At 36.9% G+C, this 17,248-nt stretch overlaps 1 long non-coding RNA gene across 3 annotated transcripts in view; it reads left to right on the forward strand.

Annotated features, from left to right (window-relative positions):
• LOC144309600 (uncharacterized) overlaps positions 1-17,248 on the forward strand; it is a 100,996-nt gene that overhangs the window by 61,600 nt on the left and 22,148 nt on the right. For all 3 annotated transcript variants that reach the window (XR_013375550.1, XR_013375549.1, XR_013375551.1), the window contains exon 3: positions 734-904. This is a non-coding gene — a long non-coding RNA (uncharacterized LOC144309600). The remainder of the gene's footprint in view (positions 1-733; positions 905-17,248) is intronic.

Below are 17,248 nucleotides of genomic sequence, written 5' to 3' on the forward strand. Positions count from 1 at the left end.
TGTCAAACAGTTCCTGATTTTTTGCTTTCCATAAAGTTGAATGGGAACCTAGCTGAGTTTCAGTTGATTATTAAAAAAAAAAAAAAAACAGCAACAACCCTTTGTACTAGATCATTACATACATAATTTTTTATTTGTTTTGAAACGAGGAGTTAAAGGAAATGGGTGCCAGTGTTCTAACAAAACCCCTTCTGCTTCTATCTACTTATATATTTGTGTTGGTTAATATACTTAGTATTTCTAATTATAAAAAGAAAAAATAGACATGAATCCATTCGTAATCTTGTTTACAAATAGCTGAACTAATTGGGAAAAAATAGCCCCATTCAGCTTATTAATATCTATACTTTTTAATAAAATGTTTAAATTTAATGACTATTTAGTAAAATTTGTAATATATATTCTTTTAATTATGAATTAATAATAGTTGTAACAGTAACTCAAAAGCCAGAGGAACTTTAAATTATTTGATGTCTTTTGGTCATAAGAAAGAAAACAAATTGTAAATGCTTTTACATATTTTTGGTGTAGGAAAGTTTGGTAAATGATCAATAAAAGGCTTCCAACTATAAAATACAATATTATTAGGGAAAACATCTGTGGAAAGGAATTGTATGGTCAAGTAAAAAAGAGAATTATGTCAATTTTCATAGTTTAACAACAGTTTATTCATATATTTTATTTTTTTGTTTTTTTTTAATCTTTTTTTTTAATTTTTATCAATTTATGATAGTCACACACAGAGAGAGAGAGAGGCAGAGACATAGGCAGAGGGAGAAGCAGGCTCCATGCACCGGGAGCCCGACGTGGGACTCGATCCCAGGTCTCCAGGATCGCGCCCTGGGCCAAAGGCAGGAGCCAAACCTCTGCGCCACCCAGGGATCCCTATTCATATATTTTAAAGGTGGGTATCACATATAGTATGTATATGATATATATAATACTATTTTTTTCATTTTTCATTAAAGCATAATTTACATGAATTAAAATTTATCCCTGTTAGTGTATAGTTTTGTGAGTTTTGGCAGTAAAGACTCATATAACCACTTCACCATGGAAAGCAAGGTGTAGAATAGTTCCATCTAGTCAAATTCCCCCAGGTTCCTACCCATACCACCAGGCCCTGGAAACTACTGATCTGTTCTGCATCAGATAGTTTTGCCTTTTCCAAAATTTCATTTAATACAATAATGTAATATGTAACCTTTTGAGTCTAGTTTCTTTCACTTAGCATAATAAATTTGAGATGTATCCATGTTTTTGTGTATATCCACAGTTCATTTCTTTTTAGTGCTGAATAGTATTCCATTGTATGGATGGACTATAGCTGGCTTATTCAGTCACCAGTTAAAGAACATTTAGGCTTAAAAAAATTTAGGTTGGTTTGAGTTTTTAGAGACTATGAATAAAGCTTCTATAAACATTTATCTATAATTTTTTGCCTAAACATGGTTTTTATTTCATTTGGGTAAATGCTGAGCAGTGGGATTGCTGGGCCATATTCTGAGTGCATATTTAACTTTATAAGAAACTGACAAACTGCTTTCCAAATTGACTGCATTATTTGCACTCCCACCAGCAATGTATGGAGGTCCAGTTACTCCATGTTCATGCCAGCGGCACTGAGTATTATCAGGATTTGCTGTTGTTATTCTTTGCATTCTGACATTTTATATAGTGATAGTTCAGGGTGGCTAGTTAGGTTGAACATCTGTTCACATGATTATTATCCATTTATATATTTTCTTCAGTGTGATGTCTGTTCTTTTGCCCATTAAAAAAATTGGTCATCTGTTTATCATTGAGTTTTCAGAACTTTTTGCATATTCTGGATTTAAATATTTTTATCAGATTATGATTTGTATTTCTAGGAAGCTCCCAATTGCTGCTAACGCTGGTGTGCTGTTGGGAGTAGCTCTGATCTAGCATTCTGCTTTTAACATCTGTAAAAACCACCTGGAGTGGGACTCAGTAGATTTGGGGTGGAACTGAGATTCTGCATTTCTAACCAGCTTCCAGAAGAGTCTAATGCTTCTGTGATCACATTTTGAGGGCATGAAGGCCTTAGCAAGATCACAGAAGGATTCCAAGAAAGGATTAAACTTCAGCTGATTTTGAAGGATTAGTAAGTTTTTCCAGAAATATAAGGAGTAGAGAAAAATGGAAGGTGAAGGAGGGAGAAAAGAGAAGAATAATTTTTCAGAAGAATTAATATAAACAAATATATAGAGGAATGAGCCATTTAAGGTTGAAGGAACAAAGCAATTAAAGATGTTAAGCGTAGGTGGTGAGACTGGAGAAGTAAGCCAGAATCATATTAGATAGGATATCTTTGGATTTTCTTTCCTGTGGGTGGGTGTGCATAGAAATATTTCAATCAGGAGAGTATGTGATTAGGTTGTCAGTGTGGAAATCTGTCTGTCTCTGGCAGCAGGATAAAGAAGTGATTTTAGAAGAGAGTGGAAAATTGATTATTGCAATGTGCAGTGAGAGATAAAGGGTGCTTGAATTAAAGCAGTTACAACTGGGTGGAAGAGGAGGAGCCAGATTAAGAGATGTAGAGTTAACATAGTCTTAGTAAAAATTGGATGTAGGGACGGTGGAGGAGGAGGAGGAGGAGGAGGAGGAGGAGGAGATGGCAGCGGCAGCTGCGGCTAGAATGGCAACTGGGTTGAGACATTTACCAGTATAAGGAATGTGTGCAAGGACTAAGTTTTGTGCAGAAGATCATGAGGTTCAATAGATATGCATGTGACCAGAAGGCATTTAAAAAATACCGAAGTATAGTTGGCATACAATGTTATATTTGTTTCAGGTGCACAGGTAGTGATTGGACAATTCTGTATGTCATTCAGTGCTCACCAAGGTAGATATTATTAAAGTCTGTCACCATACAACATTATTACAATATTACTGTTATTTTTAAAATTTGAGTATAGTTGACACACAATATTACATTAATTTCAGGTGTACAGTGTAGGGATTTGACAAGCTTATGCATTATGCTATGTTCACTACAGGTGTAACTACCATCTATCACTATACATCCTATTACAGTATCATTGACTATATTCTTATGATGTGCCTTTTATTCCCATGACTTATTTATTCCATAACTGGAAGCCTGTATCTCCCGATCCTCTTCACTCATTTTGCCCAGTCTCTCATCCTCCTTCCCTCTGGCAACCATCATTGGTTGCCATACATTGTTCTGTATATTTCTGTTAGGTAGAAGCTAGACATGAGCAGAAGGAGGAATATCCTGAGGCAGAGTCCCAAGTCCTTGAAGGGGAACTATAGAGACATGAGCTGGAGGCAGGGACGGTGATAAGTAAGCTAGGCATTGAAAGCCCCAGGGACATGATATCCTGATCTTGTTGGCTTCCAAGACCTTGGGACTGACACATTAAGAGCCACAGGTGCAGAGCATGTCCTCTTCTTCTACCTCTGCCTCAGGGTAACCCCTAGATTATTATAATGCATTTTCTTTAATACTACATCCTCACCATTCCTCCCACCCCACCTTTGCAAATTCTGCTTTGACTGTTCTAGTACAAACTTTGTAAAGTCAAAAACTCCCCCTTCCAACCTGTAGGAGGGTTTTCTCAAATGATTGGAAGCAGCCTCCATTAGAGACCACCCTACTGTACATTCATAACTCCAATGAGCTCAGAGTGCTGTAAAAAATACCCAATCCCCAAACAATGTAGGGCCCGTCCACCTCTTGTAACCTGCCCCCCTCCCCTACCTTCAGAGTATGTTTTTGCTTCGTGCTTGCTATTTTCCTTCTGGCTGTCCTTATGCCAGTACAGATCACCATGTAAATCTGGTGGGGAATCCAAGAACCAAGACCTCTATTCACACAATTCATACTCTCCCACCTGTAACGTTTCTGGTCTGATGCTTTCAGTTTATTTATTCATTTGTTTTTTGTCTTTTTTTTTATATTCCACTTATGAATAAAATCATATAGTATTTATCTTTCTTCGTCTGACTTATTTTACTTACCATAATACCCTCTAGGTCCATCCATGTTGTCTCAAATGGCTTATCTCATCCTTTTTTATGATTTCATAGTATTTCTATGAGTGTGTATACACCACATCTTCTTTATTTATTTGTCTATTGATAGGTTGCTTCCATAAACACAAGAGTTATATGTATCGTTTTGAATTTGTGTTTTTTTTTTTCCTTTGGGTAAATACCCAATAGTGAAATTATTGGGTCATATGGTATTTATATTTTTAATTTTTTGAGGAATGTCCATACTATTTTCCACAGTGGCTATACTGATTTACATTGCCAGCAGCAGTGTATGAAGGTTCTTTTTTCTTTATATCTTTGCCAAAACTTGTTGTCTTTTTTATTTTAGCCATTCTAACAGATGTAAGGTGATACCTCATTGTGGTTTTGGTTTGATTATTAGTGTTATTGACCCCCATTTCATCTGTATGTCTTCTTTGGAAAAATGTCTTTTCAGGTCCTCTGCCCAATTTTTCTTTTTTCTTTTTTTTTTTTGGTACTGAGTTGTATAAGTTCTTTATATATATTTTGATATCATAAACAACATATATATAATATATATATATATATATATATATATATATATATATATATATATATATATATAATTTCTTGTTTAAGTTCGATTTGCCAACATAAAGTATGCACCCAGGGCTCATCCTGTTGTGTCCTCCCCTGTGCAGTTCTTTATATATTTTGGATATTAACCTCTTATCGGGTATATTATTTGTAAGTATCTTTACCTATCTAATAGCTTGCTTTTTTGTTTTGTTGATTGTTTCTTTTGCTATCCAAAATCTTTTTATTGTGGTGTGCTCTCAATAGTTTATTTTTACTTTTGTTTCCCTTACCTGAGGAGGGTTGCTAAATATGTTGCCAAGGCTGATTTCTGAGAGATTGCTGCTTATAGTTTCTTTCAGGAGATTTATGATTTCAGGTCTCACATTTAGGTCTTTATACATTTTGAATTTATTTTTGTATTGGTGTAAGAAAGTGGTTGTTTAGTTGAGTTTTTGTTTTTTGTTTTTCTTTTCTTTTCTTTTTTCTTTCTTTCTTTCTTTTTTTCTTTTTTTGGCATGTTGAGGTCCAGTTTTCCCAGCACTGTTTATGGAAGAGATGGGCTTTCCCCATTGTATATTTTTGCTTCCTTTGTCATAGATTAATTGACCATATAAATGTGAGTTTATTTCTGGGCCCTCTGTCTTGTTAAATTGATTCATGTGTCTGTTTTTGTGCCAGTAGCATATTGTTTTGATTATAGCTTTATGGTATACCTTGAAATTGTGATACATCCAGTTTTGTTCTTCTTTCTTAAGGTTGCTTTGGCTAACATCACTTGGCATCAGGGAAATAGAAATCAAAACCACAAAGAGATACCACATCACACCAGTCAGAATGGCTAAACTTAACCAGTCAGGAAATGACAGATGTTGGCAAGGATGCAGAGATGGGGGAAGCCTCGTACACTGTTGGTGGGAATGCAAACTGGTGCAGCCACTCTGAAAAACAGTATGAAGGATCCTAGAAAGTTGAAAATAGAGCTACCCTACAACCCAGCAATTGCACTACTAGGGATTTACCCCAAAGATACACAAGTCATGATCCAAAGGGGTGCTTGCACCTCAACATTTAGAGCAACAATATCCACAATAGTCAAACTATGGAAGGAGCCCAGATGTCCATCAACAGATGAATGGATAAAAAAAGATGTGATACACACACACACACACACACACACACACACACACACACAATGGACTACTACTCAGCCCTCAAAAAAAATCAAATCTTGCCATATGCAATGACATGGATAAAACTAGAGGATATTATGCTAAGTGAAATAAGTCAATCAGAGAGAGACAATTATATGATCTCACCCGTATGTGAAATTTAAGAAACAAAACAGAGGATCATAGGGGAGGAGAGGAAAAAATAAAACAAGATGAAATCAGAGAAGGAGACAAATCGTAAGAAACTCTTAATCATAGGAAACAAACTGAGGGTCCCTGGAGGGGGAGGGAAGTGGGCAGATGGGATAACTGGGTGATGGACATTAAGATGGGCATGTGATGTAATGAGCACTGGGTATTGTATAAGGCTCGTGAAACACTGACTTCTACCTCTGAAACCAATAATACATTATATGTTAATTGAATTTTTCTTTTATTATTTTTAAAATTTAATCAATTTGCCAACATATAGTATATATATTATTAATTTCAGATATAGTTTTCAATAATTCATTAGTGTGTATAACACCTAGTGCTCATCACGAGTGTGTGTGTGTGTGTATATATATATATATATATATACACACACACACACTCTTCTTTATCCATTCATTTATCAAAGGATATCTCAGCTCCTTTCACAGTTTGGCTATTGTGGACAGTGCTACTATTAGCATTGGGGTGCACATGCCAGTTCATTTCACTACATCTGTATCTTCCCAGTAGTGCAATTGCTGGGTCATAGGTTAGCTCTATTTTTAACTTCTTGAGGAACCTCCTTTTCTAGAGTGACTGTAGCAACTTGCATTCCCAACAATAGTATAAGAGGGTTATCCTTTTTCCACATCCTTTCCAACATTTATTGTTTCCTGTCATGTTAGTTTTAGCCATTCTAACTGGTGTAAAGTAGTATCTCAATGTGGTTTTGATTTGTGTTTCCCTGATGGCAAGTGATGTGAAGCTTTTTTTTATGTGTGCTGGTATTGAATATGTCTTCTTTGGAGAAATGTCTATTTATGTCTTCTGCCCGTTTCTTGACTGGATTGTTTGTTTTTTTGGATTTTGAGTTTGGTAAGTACTTTATAGATTTTAGATACTAGCCCTTTATCTGATATATCATTTGCAAATATCTTCCCCCATTCTGTAGGTTTCCTTTTAGTTTTGTTTACTGTTTCCTTTGCTGTGCAGAAGCTTTTTGTCTTGGTGATGGCCCAATATTTCATTTTTGTGTTTTTTTCTTCTGATGTCTTTAGAGACATGACTTGCAGGAAGTTGCTGAGGCCAAGGTAAAAAGTTTGCTGCCTGTGTTCTCCTTTAGGATTTTGATGGATTCCTGTCTCCCATTGAAGTCTTTAATCCATTTTGAGTTTATCTTTGTGTATGGTATAAGACCATGATCTATTTTCTCCTGCATGTTGCTGTCTAATTTTCTCAACATCATTTATTGAAGAAATTTGTCTTTTTTCCAGTGGCTATTCTTTCCTGCTTTGTTGAAGATTAGTTGACCATAGAACTGAGGGTCCATTTCTGGGTTCTCTATTCTTTTCCATTGATTCATGTGTCTGTCTTTATGCTAGTACCATACTGTCTTAATGATCACTGCTTTGTAATATAGCTTGAAGTCAGGCATTGTGGTGGTCCCAGTTTTTTTTTTTTCCAACATTCTTCTGGATATTTGGGGTCTTTTCTGGTTCCATACAAATCTTAAGATTATTCCAACTCTGTGAGAAATGTCCATGGTATTTGGGTAGGGATTGCATTGGATGTGTAGGTGACTATGAGTAGCATAGACATTTTCACAATATTTATTCTTCCAATCCATGAGCATGGGATGTTTTTCTCTTTGTGTCTTCCTCGATTTCTTTCATGTGTTCTGTAGTTTTTAGAGCACAGATCATTTGCATCTTTGTTAGGTTTATTCCTAGGTATCTTCTGTTTTTTGGTGCAATTGGAAATAGGATTGATTCCTTAATTTTTCTTTCTTCAGTCTCATTGTTAGTGTATAGAAATACAGCTGATTTCTGTGCATTGATTTTGTATCCTGCCATGTTGCTGAATTGCTATATGAGTTCTAGCAATTTTGGCAGGGAGTCTTTCAGGTTTGCCACATACAGTATCATGTCATCTGAGAAGAGTGAGAGTTTGACTTCCTTTTTGCCAATTTGAATGCCGTTTATTCCCTTTTGTTGTCTGATTGTTGAGGCTAGGACTTCTAGTAACTATGTTGAATAACAGTGGTAAGAGTGGGCATCTCTGTCATGTTCCTGACCTTAGAAGAAAAGCTCTCAGTTTTTCCCCTTTGAAAATGATGTTTCCTATGAACTTTTGGTATATGGCTTTTATGATACTGAGGTATGTTCCTTCTATTCCTTTTTTTTAAGTTACTTTTTTTTTTAGATTTTATCTGTTTATTCATGAGAGACACAGAGATATAAAGAGGCAGAGACACAGTCAGAGGGAGAAGCAAGCTCCATGCAGGGAGCCCAATGTGGGACTCAATCCCCGGACTCCAGGGTCATGCCTGGAGCCGAAGGCAGGCACTTTATAACTGTTGAGCCACCCAGGCATCCCTTGTTCCTTGTATTCCTACACTTTGAAGAGTTTTGATCAAGAAAGGATGCTATATTTTGTCAATTGCTTTTTCTGCATCAATTGAGAGGATCATATGGTTCTTGTCTTTTTTTTTTTAATTAATGTGATCTCTCACATTTATTGATTTGTGAATGTTGAACCACCCTTGCATCCCATGAATAAATCCCACTTTGTTGTGGTGAATAATGCTTTTAATGTACTGTTGGATCCTATTGGCTAGTATCATGGTGAGTATTTTGATATCCATGTTCATCAGGGATATTGGTCTGTAATTCTCCTTTTTGATGGGATCTTTGGTTTTGGGATGAAGGTAATGCTGGCCTCTTGGAACAAGTTTGGAAGCTTTCTTTCTATTTCTATGTTTTTTGATGGCTTCAGTAGAATAGGTATTATTTATTCTTTATGAGTTTTATAGAATTCCCCTGGGAAGCCATCTAGTCCTTGACTCTTGTTTCTTGGGAGGTTGTTGGTGACTGCTTCAATTTCCTTACTGGTTATTGGTCTGTTCAGGTTTTCTATTTCTTCATGTTTCAGTTTTGGTAGTTTATAAGTTTCCAAGAATATATCCCTTTCTTCCAGATGGCCTAATTTTTTGGCGTATAATTAGTTATAATACATTCTTTTTTTAAAAATTTTTATTTATTTATGATGGTCACACAGAGAGAGAGAGAGAGAGAGAGGCAGAGACACAGGCAGAGGGAGAAGCAGGTTCCATGCACCGAGAGCCCGACGTGGGATTTGATCCTGGGTCTCCAGGATCGCGCCCTGGGCCAAAGGCAGGCGCTAAACCGCTGCGCCACCCAGGGATCCCTATAATACATTCTTAAAATAATTTGTATTTCCTTGGTGTTGGTCATGATCTCTCCTCTTTCATTCATGATTTTATTAATTTGGTCCTTTCTCTTTTCTTTTTGATAAGTCTGGCTAGGGTTTTATCTATCTTATTAATTCTTTCAAAAACCAGCTCCTAGTTTCATTGTTTTATAGTTCTGGTTTCTACTTCATTGATTTCTGCTGTAATTTTTATTATTTCTCTTTTGCTTGGTTTGGGCTTTATTTGCTGTACTTTCTCCATCTCCTTTAGGTGTATCGTTAGCTTGTGTATTTGAGATTTTTCTGATTTTTTTTTTTTTGAGAGAGACTTGTATTGAAATGTACTTTTCTCTTAGGACCACCTTTGCTGTATCCCAAAGGTTTTGAACTGTTGTGCTTTCATTCTTGTTAGTTTGCATGAATCTTTTTAATTCTTCTCTAATTTCCTGGTTTGACTCCTTCATTCTGTAGTAGGATGCTCTTTAACTTCCAAGTGTTTGAATTCCTTCCAAATTTCCTTTTGTGATTGAGTTCAAGTCTCAAAGCATTGTGATCTGAAAATATCCAGGGAATAATCCCAGTCTTTTGATATTGATTGAGACCTGATTTGTGAACGAGTAAGTGGTCTATTCTGGAGAAAGTTCCATATGCATTTGAGGAGAATGTATATTCTGTTGCATTAGGATAGAATGTTTTGTGTATATCTGTGAAGTCCTTTTGGTCCAGTCATTCAAAGCCTTTATTTCTTTGTTGATTTTCTCCTTAGATGATCTGTCTATTGCTGTGAGTGAGGGTTTGAAGTTCCCTACTACTAATGTGTTATTATTATATGTATTTCTTTACTTTGGTTATTAATTGGCTGCTCCCAAATTAGGAGCATAAATATTTACAATTGTTATATCTTTTTGTTGTATAGACCCTTTAAGTATGATATAGCACCGCTTTTCATCTCTTTGTACAGTCTTTGGTTTAAAATCTAATTTATCGGGCAGCCCCAGTGGTACAGCGATTTAGTGCTGCCTGCAGCCTAGGGTGTGATCCTGGAGACGCGGGATCGAGTCCCATGTCAGGCTTCCTGCATGGAGCCTGCTTCTCCCTCTGCCTGTGTCTCTGCCTCTCTCTCTCTCTCTCTCTCTCTGAATAAATAAATAAATCTTAAAAATAAGTAAATAAAATCTAATTTATCTGATACGACGATTGATATCCCAGCTTTCCTTTGAGGTCCATTTGCATGGTAAATGGTTCTTCACCCCCTCATTTTCAGTCTACAGATACATTTAGGTCTAAAATGAGTCTCTCTTAGAGAATTTATGAGTGGTCTTGCTTTTTAAATCTAATCTGGATACCCTGTATCTTTTAACTGGAGCATGTAGCCCATTCATGTTTAGAGTAACTATTGAAAGATATGAATTTAGTGCCATTGTATTACCTGTACAATCCCTGTTTCTGTGGATTATCTCTGTTTCTTTCTGGTCTGTGTTACTCTTGGTCTCTCTTCGCTTACAGAATCCCCCTTAATATTACTTTCAGGGCTGGCTTTGTGGTCACATATTCTTTCAGTTTCTGTCTGTCTTAGAAGCTCTCCATCTCTCCTTCCATTCTGAGTGACAGCCTTGCTGGATTCAGTATTCTTGGCTGCATGTTTTTCTCATTTAGTATACTGAATATATCATGCCAGCCCGTTCTGGCCTGCCAGGTCTCTGTGGAGAAGTCTGTTGTCAATCTGATATTTCTCCCTCTGTATGTTAGGAATCTCTTTCTGGACCTGCTTTTAGGATTTTCCCTTTATTTCTGAAATTCTCAAGCTTCATTATTCTATGTCAGGGTATTGATCTATTTTTATTGATTTTAGGAGGGGTCCTCTCTACCTTTTGGATATGAATGCCTGTTTCCTTCCCCAGATTAGGAAAGTTCTCAGTTATGATGGTCTCAAATATATCCCCTGCCTCCCCCGCATTTCCACTCTCTGTGCCTTCAGGAATTCCAATAATTCAGATCTTTGTTGTTTTTTTTTTTTTTTTTAATAGCATTATTTATCTCCCTGAGGAGCCTCTCTTCATGGGCTATTAGTTGTTTTTCTCTTTTCCTCAGCTTCCTTTCTTCCATCAACTTGTCTTCTATGTCACTTTTTCTCTCTTCTGCCTTATTTACCCTAGCTGTTAGAGCATCCAGTTTAGACTGCATCTCAGAATATTTTAAATTTTGGCCTGATTAGATCTCATTTCTGCAGTAAGAGAATCTCTAGAGTCTTTTATGCTTTTTTGAAGTCCAGCTAGTGGGATCCCTGGGTGGCGCAGCGGTTTAGCGCCTGCCTCTGGCCCAGGGCGTGATCCTGGAGACCCGGGATCGAATCCCACGTCAGGCTCCCGGTGCATGGAGCCTGCTTCTCCCTCTGCCTATGTCTCTGCCTCTCTCTCTCTCTCTCTCTCTCTCTCTGTGACTATCATAAATAAATAAAAAAAAAATTTGAAGTCCAGCTAGTCACTTTGTAATTATCATCCTGAATTCCATCTGACGTCTTACTTAAATTCTTATCCATTAGATCTGTGGCAGAGAATATTTCCTCTTGTTCTTACTTTTGTTGTGAATTCCTCCTTCTAGTCATTTTGTCCAGTGAAGAATGGCTGTATGAATCAACAGAACTAAAATTTTCAACAACAACCCAAGCAAAATACGCACTAGACAAATCTGAAGAATTTAGGAACCAGGAAAGAAAAGAAAAAAGACAAACACACACGCACACACACACAGAGAGACAAAAAAAAAAAGAAAGAAAAGAAAAAAGGGGAGGAGAGAATATAACCTCAGAGTGGACAAAACAGGGTGATCCACTTGTCCTGAGTGTATTTTGGTCTATATGTTAAAAGATACTAAATTCTAAAGTTATAAAGAAACCAAATATATATATATACACTCACAAAAAAAATAAAATTGAATAGAGTGAAAGAAAGCCAAAAATGAAAAACATATCTATAACATGTAATTATAAAATATGAAAGTTAAAAAAAGATTTAAAAGGAAAAAGTGGATTAAAAAAACTAGTTTAAATGGAAAAAAAGGGAAAAAAAGGAAAATTTTGAACTGAAAGACCAACAAATCATAAGAGAAAACCTTGAGTTCTTTCTATATATTATTTTACTCCCCCCACTGGAGTTTTCCAGTCCTGGTTGGTCAGTAAACTTTCTGTTCCCAGGTTCTTCCAGCCAGTATTCTGGAGGAGGTCTGCTGTGCTGATTCTCAGGTGTCTGTGCCTGGGCAGAGTTGTCCGCCCCATGCCAGGGGACTGGGCTCAGTATAAGCTATTTGCTGTGTGTGGCTTTTTGTTCCCTGAAGACTTTCCACACCACTTTAGAGGGAGGAAATAAAAATGACTGGCCCCCATCTCCAATCCCAGAGCTGAAAGATCATGGTGTGTACCAAACTCTACAGACTCCTATGATGCCCACCCACTCACTCAAACCTCCAGGGGGAAGATGGAAGGACACTATTTTGTGTGATTTGCAGGGCTCTGGCAGGGAGAGCTTCCCCCACTAGTGCATGCAACTGCACGCCCCCTCCTAGAGGAAGGAGAGGGTCACCCTGTTTCTGTCCATTGTAGGAGTGTTCACAGAGAGTGTTCATGTGGTTGAGTGTGCACCCGCTCTGCCTTTCCTGGAGGAAGACGGAGGGTTGCTGTGTTCCCATCCTTTTCAGGGGCCCAACACCCAGAGCAGTCACCCAATCCAGCCTTCATTCGTTGTTTAGGGCAAAACAAGCTGAGAGTCCCCTCCCTGGCTCAGTCATTTAAAGCCCTTTCCCTGCAGCAATCCTTGGAATTTCTGCCAGCTGAGACACCTCTGTTCTTTTTGCACTTCCAGGGATATTGATATCCCACTGTCCCACCTTTAATTCTGCCCCCGCTTCACCACTGAGTATCTTTCAGGCGGGGAACACTCTAACAGGAGCAGATTTCTAAAGATCCCAATTTTGAGCTCCAGGGCCATATCACTTTCTAGTACCAGCTTACAGAGGCTCCTCCACACCCCCACACCATTTATCTTCCAATATGGCCCCTCCGTTTCTCTTCTCCACACTCCTACCTTGCAAAAAATGGTCACTTTTCTATTTGTATTGTTCCAGCCATTCTTTCCTTACATCTTGGGTTGAATTCATAGGTGTTCAGGATGATTTGAGAGTTATCTAGCTAAATAAGGGGATGAGATGAAAGGAGGATCCCCACTCTTTTGCCATCTTGCCTCTTCCAATTAATTTAATTTAAATAAAAATAAAAACAATGCATCTTCCAAACCAGGAAAAAAATTACATTGGCTATTTGGGATCTTCTGTGGTCCATACAAGTTTTAGGATTATTTGTTTGCCTTCTGTGAAGAGTACTATATGTATTTTGATTTGGATTGTGTTAAATCTGTAGATTGCTTTGGGTAGTATGGACATTTTAACAATATTAATTCCTCTGATCTATAAGCAGGGCATATCTTTCCATTTGTTTGTTTCGTTTTCAGTTTCTTTCAACAGTGTTTTATTGTTTGCAGAGTATCGGTCTTTTACCTCCTTGGTTAAATGCATTCTTAGATACTTTATTCTTTTTGGTGCAGTTGTTAATGGGATAGTTTTCTCAATTTCTCTTTCTTCTACTTCGTTACTGGTGTATAGAAGTGCAACTGATTTCTGTATATTAATTTTGTATCCTGGAACTTGTACCAAATTCATTTACAATTTCAGGTTATTTTCAGAGTTAGTTGTAAAGATGTACTGTTGCCTCAGTATGTCCATGGGATGAGGTGAGCTCAGAATCTTCCTCTTGTGCCTTATCCCTCTCTCTGATCTGACCTGGAAAGGATTTGTATGAGTATAGAGAGCCAGGAATGGCAAATGGATTCAAATTATAAACTTGGGAGTAATCTGAATCTCATTCTCTTTGTAAAATTGTGTTATGAACACTAAACATGAGCTCTACCTCTGAACAAATTTAAGTGTATAATATAGTATTGTTAATTGTAGGCACTGTGGAACAAAAGATCTCTAGAACTTACTCAGTTTGAATAAGCAACACTTTATACACTTTAAACAATTCTCTAGTCCCTCTCTACCTAGCTCCTGGCAACCACCATTCACCTTTATGCTTCTGTAGGTTTGACTATTTTAGATATCTCATATAAATGAACTCATGCAGTATTTGTCTTTCTGTGACTGGTTTATTTCACTTAGCCTAATATTGTTCAGATTCATCGAGGTTGTTGCATATGGCAGGATTTCCTTTTTGTCTTAAGGCCAAATAATATTCCATTGTCTCTATATACCACATTTTTTAACCCATTCATTTGTTGATGGATATTTAAGTTGTTTCTATAGCTTGGCTATTGTGAATAATGCTGCCATGGACATGGGAGTATAAATATTTCTTCAGATATTTATATATCAGCTGTATCTCCTGATTTCAATTGTTTGGATATATACACAGAAGCACGATTGCTGGATCATATGGTAATTTTTAATTTTTTGAGAAACCTTCATACTATTTTCCATAGTAACTGCACTATTTTCCATTCCTATCCACAGTGTGCTAAGGTACCTATTTCTCCATAAGCTCTCTAATATTTATTTATTTTTTTGTATTTTTGATAATAGCCATTCTAACAGGTATGAGGCAAATGTGATTTTGATTCGCATTTCCCTAATGATTAGTGATGTTGAGCACTTTTCTTTTCTGAAATATCTCTTTAAGTCCTTTGTTTATTTTAAAATTCAGTTTGTATTTTTGCTATTGAGTTGTAGGAATGGAGTAATCTAGTTCTGAATGGTAGTTAAAATGGAGTTCCTTAATGAAATACCCAGGGAGTACAAAAGAAAGAAGAGCCAAGGGCAGTATCCAAGAGGCACTCACATTTAAAAGAAAGACTAAAGGGGGAAATCCAGTGAAGGAAAGTGAGGCATTTCCCCTAATAGGGTAAACTATTTTAATTTGAAATCCAGCAGGGAGACAGTATCAGACTGAAGGAGCTTATTTAAAATGATTTCTTCCAATATTTAATATATATGTTCATACCTTGCAGGCAGTAAAGTATTTCTCATTTTCCTAATTCTAAGGTAAAATGCAATTTTAATTTAAATTTTTATTTATTTATTTATTTATTTATTTATTTATTTATGATAGTCACACAGAGAGAGAGAGGCAGAGACACAGGCAGAGGGAGAAGCAGGCTCCATGCACCGGGAGCCCGATGTGGGATTCGATCCCGGGTCTCCAGGATCGCGCCCTGGGCCAAAGGCAGGCGCCAAACCGCTGCGCCACCCAGGGATCCCCGCAATTTTAATTTAATGTAGGTTTAACTGTTTGGTTTGTGAAGGGTCTTTCATGTTCTGTCTCTTAAGTAAGTCTTTAATTACTTCTAGATTGAGAGCCTACCTAGGAAAATTGTGATTTCTTCCCTTGCTCCTGAATCTGTATTTAATAACTGAATGTCTGCAAATAGTACCAGGCAATGCAGTAATTACGCAATTACTAAGGGTCATTGTTGGTATGAATATATTTCATTAAGAGGCAAACTTTTCCTGCTGTATTATAGATACTTCATAAACACACTGATCCATGTTATAAATTGGTACAGATTTGTCACATATTGATACCAATAGTTTAGAAGTAGCCTAAAAATATTATTTTGTCATTTGCTTCCAAGATGACAATAATTTCAGGTATGTGTTAGGCACTTGATCTAGTTCTGCTCCAACCTCTGTTTCAAAATTGTGTCTATGCAACATAATTTGCTACAGGATAGATGTGTTTATTTTCTGGATATAACAGAGCACTGGGCCTAGCCTTAAAAGACCTGAAGTTAAAATCCTCCTTCTTCTGCTTCTCAGATGTTATACTTGGGCAAGCCAGTTAAGTGTATTTCAACAAATTCTTTGCTAAATTTCTAGTCTTACCAAGTAAGAAAAACAAAGCTAAATGTAGTCTTAGAGAAAGACAGACATACATAGAACATTTCAAAATAATGTGTGAGAGGTATGTGCAGAGCCTAGGAGTTTGACAGAGATCTTTTTTTTTTCAGCTTGAGGAATAAAGGGTGGGCAGGTATTTCTAGAGATGTCTGGGATGGTTCTTTTTATTTTATTTTTTTACTTTAAAATTTTAAAAAATCAATTAACACATAATGTATTATTAGTTGCAGAAGTAGAGGTCAGTGTTTTATCAACCTTCTATTATACCCAGTGCTCATTACGTCACATGCCGTCCTTAATCACACAGTTACCCCATCTGCCCACTTCCCTCCCCTCCAGGGACCCTCAGTTTGTTTCCTATGATTAAGAGTTTCTTATGATTTGTCTCCCTCTCTGATTTCATCTTTTTTTCCCCTCTTTTCTCCTATGATCCTCTGTTTTGTTTCTTACTAAATTCCACATATGGGTGAGATCATATAATAACTGCCTTTCTCTGATTGACTTATTTCACTTAGCATAATATCCTCTAGTTTTATCCATGTCATTACAAATGGCAAGATTTGATTTTTTTTGAGGGCTGAGTAGTAGTCCATTGTGTGTATGGATGGATATATATATATATACACACACACACACACACACACACACACACACACATATATATATACACCAATATACCACATCTTCTTTATACATTCATCTGTTGATGGACATCTGGGCTCTTTCCATAGTTTAGTTATTGTGGACGTTGTTACTATAAACATTAGGGTGCAGGTACCCATTTGAATCATGACATTTGTATCTTTGGGGTAAATCCCTAGTAGTGCAATTGCTGGATCATAGGGTAGCTCTATTTTCAACTTCTGAGGAACCTCCATACTGTTTTCTAGAGTGGCTGTACCAGCTTACATTCATCTGGGGTGATTCTTAAGAGGTAAACATTTGTGGCAGTTTTGGGGGATGGGGAAAAGTTGTTGACTGAAAGGTCATAAGGTGGTTACTCAGTGTTGGGCCTCGGAATGCACTTGGAGGGACTTGTCAAAGTATGTTGAGAATAGCCGTCACAGTCAGATTAACACTGCTGTTACTTATATAATTATAATTCTGGTGGCAGTGTGGAGGGTGCTTTTGAAAGAAACAAATCAAGG

The sequence above is a fragment of the Canis aureus genome, unplaced genomic scaffold (genome assembly GCF_053574225.1).
Source record: "Canis aureus isolate CA01 unplaced genomic scaffold, VMU_Caureus_v.1.0 ptg000124l_RagTag, whole genome shotgun sequence".
Lineage (NCBI taxonomy): Eukaryota > Metazoa > Chordata > Mammalia > Carnivora > Canidae > Canis > Canis aureus.